The 6,000-nt window shown below is 40.9% G+C and overlaps 1 pseudogene; it reads right to left on the bottom strand.

The window, feature by feature from the left end:
* Window positions 1-2,512: 2,512 nt before the first annotated feature.
* LOC100358244 (ATP synthase subunit C lysine N-methyltransferase-like) lies at window positions 2,513-3,141 on the bottom strand (annotated as a pseudogene).
* Window positions 3,142-6,000: the final 2,859 nt, after the last annotated feature.

Here is a 6,000-nt window from a genome sequence, read left to right as displayed (position 1 = left end):
ATACCTACGTGCAAATGGGCTGTGGAAAAGGCTTATCATTTTACATAATAAATGAGAGAGTTTTCTTTTTTAGTGGATTAGATGTATAGATTAATAAACTAGGACCAGGCATATGGATATGTGGAATCAATGTAAGCCTGGTTAGAGATGACAAAGAGCTTCATGCTCGAGTGCTTTGCAGCCTAATTCAATAAAACAAAATGAAAGGCAAATGCTCAAGGAACCGCAGAGAGGATCTTTATGAAATTATTAAAACCTCCTACAAAGAAAGTCACACATTCTCCTTTGAACTTGCTCCTAACGTTGCAATGCAACCGATCAGCCTCTTCTCCAGAGGAAAAGTCAAGGTGTGCTCTGATTTTTAACAAAGCAACCAAAAGGAACCATTTTCAGCACAGAAAGCTAGCCTTTGGTCTCTCATTGGAAAGTAAGATGTTGAAATAAAGCTATATTCTCATCCATCAGTTTGCAAAGCTGAAATGTATATCCAAACTGAAACAGAAACAGGGAGACAGTCATTTACAGGTCTGCAGTCTTCTCTGATTTCATCAACTTGTATGCAGTCTTGGTTGTGATTCTGTGTTACCAATGGATCTCCAGAGGCAGTTTCCATCCTGGGAGAAGAGTATCAATAGCCTGCAATCCTCTAGGAAGCCTGTCTGTGACAATCACAATGTTTCCACAAATCAGATCTCCTATTCTTTTAATGACTGTGGTAAAACAACAAACATTATTCATTTTGGAAAACATGAAAATCAACAAAGCAATAATGCTTAAGAGGATAATCTTGCTCTCTTTTTGTGTGGTAAGCTCAAAAGCAAAAGGAAAGAATCAATTGTCTTTTTTTTCTTGGATTTTAGAAATCTATAATTACATGACATGTATTTAAAAAGTGAAGCAAAGAGTGAAAGAAATTTGAACAGAACTTGCATGGTAGAGGTGAAATGCTGTAGTGAATTAAGTACTTGACTTTCTTTTTGGGATCTAGTTTCTGACGTGAACCCTACCAGGTGATAGGGTCCTCGATTCTCCTGAAGTCTACATTTCACATCCATTCAAGGGGAACAAATGGGAGTATTTGCCCTTCTAATCACGAAGGTCTGATTAATATAAACTGAAATGTATCCAAGTGTTTAGGAAGTATTAAAACCATGTATGGGGGATATAAAGTCATGAAAAATATTAGACTATAGTTGTCTTTAACATTAATTTCATTTTCTAGGAACTCTGCCAGGAAAATCCTACACTGTGTGTTTATAAGAGAATAATTTCTTGGGACCAGTGTTGTGGCAGAGTGGTTAAGCCACAGCCTGCAATGCCAGTATCCCATGTGGGAACCAGTCATGTCTCAGTAGCTCCACTTCTGATCCAGATCCCTACTAATGCACCTGGGAAAGCAGTGGAAGATGGCTCAAGTGGTTGGACCCCTGCAGCCATGTAGGAGACCTAGATGAACCTCAAGGTTCCCAGCTTCAGTCTGGCCCAGTCTTGGCTATTGCACCCATTTGAGGAGTCAATCAGCGGAAGGAAGGAAGATTTTGCCTCTCTCTCTGTAACTCTCTGCCTTTCAAATAAATTAATAAATCTTTAAAAATAATCCCTGCTTTTCAGTTGTTAATTTTGTATTCTAAAAGTATGTGTTTATCTATGTGTTGGGATCAGGTATTTAGCCTAACAATTAAAATACCCACTTTCCACATTGGAGTATTGGGTTTGATTCTTAGTTCCAACTCCTGATTTCAGCTTCCTGATAAAACAGACCCTGGGAGATAGTGGCGATGGCTCAAGTATTTGGGTTCCAAGCACCTACATGGTAGGTCTGAATTGCATTGCTGGCTCCTGGCTTCAGCCGCAGTCCAGGCCCAGTAAGCATGGGTGTTTGAGAGTGAACCAGTGGACAAGAATTTTCTATCTCTCCCTTTCTCTCAAAAGAAAAACAAAACAAAACAAAACAAGAAAACCCCAAAATTGTATATGTGTGTATGTGTGTGTAAGGAAACTTCAGAAAGTTCACAAAAAAATGGAACTAACATAAGTTTATTTTGATGCAAAAACTTTTTTGCAATCCATGGGTAGTTTTTTCATAATATAAATTTTCCATGAAATTTTTGAATACTTATAATATGCACATGCACCTGTATATCTTTTTTTTTTTTTTTTGCTTTCATGCACCCAACGCATGAACAGGCAGGAAACATATTTTTTAAGAATATACATTAAGAAAAAATTTTAAAAAAGAATATATCATTAGAAACAGATTCCAAGTTTAACTGTATTTCCTTAAGGTGTCTGTTTCTCCAGAATTAAGAAGAATGGTAGCAATTTCTCATTCCATACCAGAACAGTACACTCTGCTGCTAAAGGCATAGCTGAGAGTCCCCACAAGGGCAAAGGGCAGGGCAAGACTGCAGAGGGCACTCGCGGTGAGGTTTCCTTGCACACGACCAACCATGGAAACGCACCAGCTCTCAGGGCCTCCTCCCCCTCCCTCTGAGAGTGCCCGCGTCGTACACCCACACAGTGTCTGTCCCCTCCCCAGTGACGTGGTCTGGGCTCCAGTGTGGAAAAGGGAACCTGCACGCAATGACTCTTGCATCATCCTTAAGTTCAAGTTCAAGTTTCTTCTCCAACTGCGGCATCATCTGAGGCACGCTGAACACGACGACGTTTGTGTGCTGCGAGAAAGTGACCTTCCACAAATCCGAAATATAGAATTTGGTGGAGCCATGCACACCTTCTCGCCAAGCGCGGTACCGGGAGTACCACACAAGCCACGGATTTAGTTCCTAACCAACAGCTGTGAACCCTGCTTTTGCAGCTGCTACCACAACGCGGCCGTCACCACTACCAATGTCTACCAGGGATCCACTTCTGCTCTGCAACATTTTCACAACATTTTCGATCTACTTTGTAGTTGCAGGTACAAAGGGACAAAGGGCAAACAGACTTTCCGGAGTGCTGGTGTCACAAAGGGTGTCGCTACCGCGTACACAGCCACAAGAGTCCCACCTACAATCCCCGTAAGCAGCAAGCCCCAACAGCTTTTCTTCAAAGTGTTGGCTTCAAGATGGGGGGTAGTCCAGGCTGTGCCTGGCTTTCCTCTTGAAGTGGTTCTGGGGCTGCACCTCCTCCTTCTTCCATTGCGAGATTTCCGCACTTTGTATATCTAAATATTTATATTTTTCTGCTTCTTTACAACCCTTCCCACATCCCAACCCTCACAGCCCTTCCTGCATATCCTTGAAAATTCAATTCAATGTGACCTTTAAGAAACCTACTCTCTTCACCCCTGTGGGGAGCAACTCGGACTAGACTGTTACTCGAATTAAGACTTATTCTATGCATCTGCTCTCCCACAATATGGCGCTGGGAGAGGAGGAAACAACTTTTACACAGCTGCCTCCAGTTCGACCAATAACCTGCAGGAGCTGATCCTGCTCCTGATTGGAGGAGAGCAGCGTACTCGGCGTGTGGGTAGCAGAGTTGGGATTGGTGGAAGAGGACTATAAAGGAGGAGAGAGACAACATGCACCAGGAAGATCTATCTGAAGGAACACCTGTGCAGCCCCCGAGAGAGCCGGCCGGCAGTGTGCCACTCCCCCGTGGAAGTGGGGAAAGTGGCAGGGGGAACTGCCCTTCCACGGAGGTGGAAGGGACGGTAGCCAACCCGGGAAGAACCAGCAGCAAACCCGGGGAGGGCCGAGCAGACGAAAGAACAGCGCAGGGTCCTGTGTCGTTCCTCCGCGAAGAGGGGGAGCGACATAATGGTGCTGTGACTCGGATAGGAAACCTAGGCAGGGTCTAGTGTCGCTCCTCCACGAAGAGGGGGAGTGACAACCCCAACCTGCCTCCAAAGGAAACCTCCCATCCCTGAGCACTTGGGTCGGGATCCCACTACTATGCTTTAGTTTATTTTGTCTTGCATTTTACTTATTTTTTGTTTGTTTTTCAACTGCTCTGTGAGCATCTTGAGAGTGGACCCTGTGTGTAAATAATTTTTGAATTTTCAAGGTCTAGTATAGTGAGTGCCACATAGTAGATACTCAATAAATTTTGTAATATTGATAATGGCTGTTTTTATCAGGTACATACAAAAGTGCATATGTTCTTCTTCCGTTATGAAGGGTCAAGGATTGTTAGATTTTAACTATTGTTATAATAAACTTAATTTTTCTCTAGCCATTGTGGTAGGCAGAATGGTTTCCCCAAGATGTCCATGCTCTAATGCCAGAACATGAGAAGATACGTTGTAACATGATGAAAGGACTTTGCAGATGTATTCAAGTTTGTAGACCTTAAAACAAAGAGCTCATCCTGGATTATCTGGGTGGGTATGTTCTAATCACAAAGGCCCTTAAAAAACAGTTTTTTTCTGGCTGGAGGCAGAAGATCTGCAGTGAGAGAAGTCAATGAGATTCAAAGTTTGGGCAGGACTTGATGCACTGTTGCTAACCCTGATACCTGGCAGATTAAATGTAAAGAATGAAGAGCGACCTGTAGAAGCTGTGAGAAGTTTCCAGTTGATAGTTACAGGAACCAGGTTCTCAGTCCTACATCCCCCAGGAACTGAATTCTACCACCCGTTTTAATGAGCCTGGAAGCAGATTCTTTCTCTGAAATCTGCAGATAAGTGCTCAAGTAGACTGACACTTTGATTTTCATCAGTGGGAGACCTGTAGCAGAGAAATAAATCTTGTGTACCTGGGTTTCTGACCCATTAAACAGTGCGATAATGTATTTGTATTATTAGGTGCCACTGGATTCACAACAATTAGTTATGGCAGCAATAAAATACAAATACCGAAATTAATTTACCACCTATAAAAGACCAGTTTTTGGTAACCCATTATAAAAGTGGAATACCCTAGGTTTATGGCAGATTATGAAGGTCCTCATAAAGGAAGCCAATGGGCAATCACCCAGGTTGGATTCCTTGGAGTGGTGAGCCTATCACACTTTTGGCTGGTGCTGCCACTCTAACCAAGTAAGTGTGGTCAGTGCATGGGTCCCTGAGAATTCATTTAATTTCTTCTTGATTTGGAACAGATTGCAAGTAGATTTGTCAGGGAAGGCCAGGGTAGAGTAGGGAGATTCTGGAGAAGTAACAAAAGCTCATTGGGAAATTGTTTTCCACCACAAATTAGAAGATATTTCTCTGCAACCACCTATCTTCTAGAGCCTCCTCTTCAGAAGTCCAATGTCATATTCTGATACCTAATTCTCTAAAACTCTTTTATGTTTCTCTCTTAAGTTTTTGATTTTCTTTTTATCCCTGATATTCTAAAATTTTATGATGATGTACTTTGGAGTTGTTTTTGTTATTCATTGTATTGTTCAATCAATAGCTCCTTAGTTTTTTTTCAGTTCTGAGCAACCTTGCTTTATTATTTCTTTGATAATTTCTTCCCCTCCCTTTTCTCTGCTTTTTCTTTGTGGAACTCTTGTTAATAAGATTGAAGTGTAGTTTTTGTATCTTTTCTATCAACCTCTTTATTTTCTAATCTCTTCAAATTTAACTTCTGATTTTTAATTATTAAATATAGTGTTATTTTAAAAAAATTGAATGATTTTCTTCTATTGTATGTACATTTCTTCATTTTGAAATGGCTTCCTTTACTTGTTTCTTGGAAATACTATCTTTTCTTATTTCTCCAAGGATGAGCTGGTTTCTTTTTTCTTCTGCACAATTGATGTTTCTGTTTTCTCTGAATTCCCTTTCCTCCATTTGTTTTGATTCCTCTTTTTCATGTCAGAAACTTTCCCCAAATGTATACTTGCCTATCTGTTCATACTTAATTTTAAGTCTTTAAAAAGTTAAGTAAAAGCTTTGGGTTCTTGGTGATCTGCTGAATCGTGACTTTGTTGAGGCAGAGTCCCCAGGTTCTTTTCTTTGTGATTGTTTAACTTCTCTAAAAATGAATAGAACGGTAGTTCCAAAAGTACATGGAAAATGCAATTAAAAGAAAATTAATTTTGGTCCAAAAATTTTGAAATTTATAC

This window comes from Oryctolagus cuniculus, chromosome 11, assembly GCF_051225735.1.
Source record: "Oryctolagus cuniculus isolate XC-2025 breed Fujian yellow rabbit chromosome 11, ASM5122573v1, whole genome shotgun sequence".
NCBI lineage: Eukaryota > Metazoa > Chordata > Mammalia > Lagomorpha > Leporidae > Oryctolagus > Oryctolagus cuniculus.
Note: the sequence above shows the minus strand (reverse complement) of the source record. Positions and strands in the feature narration are given on the sequence as shown.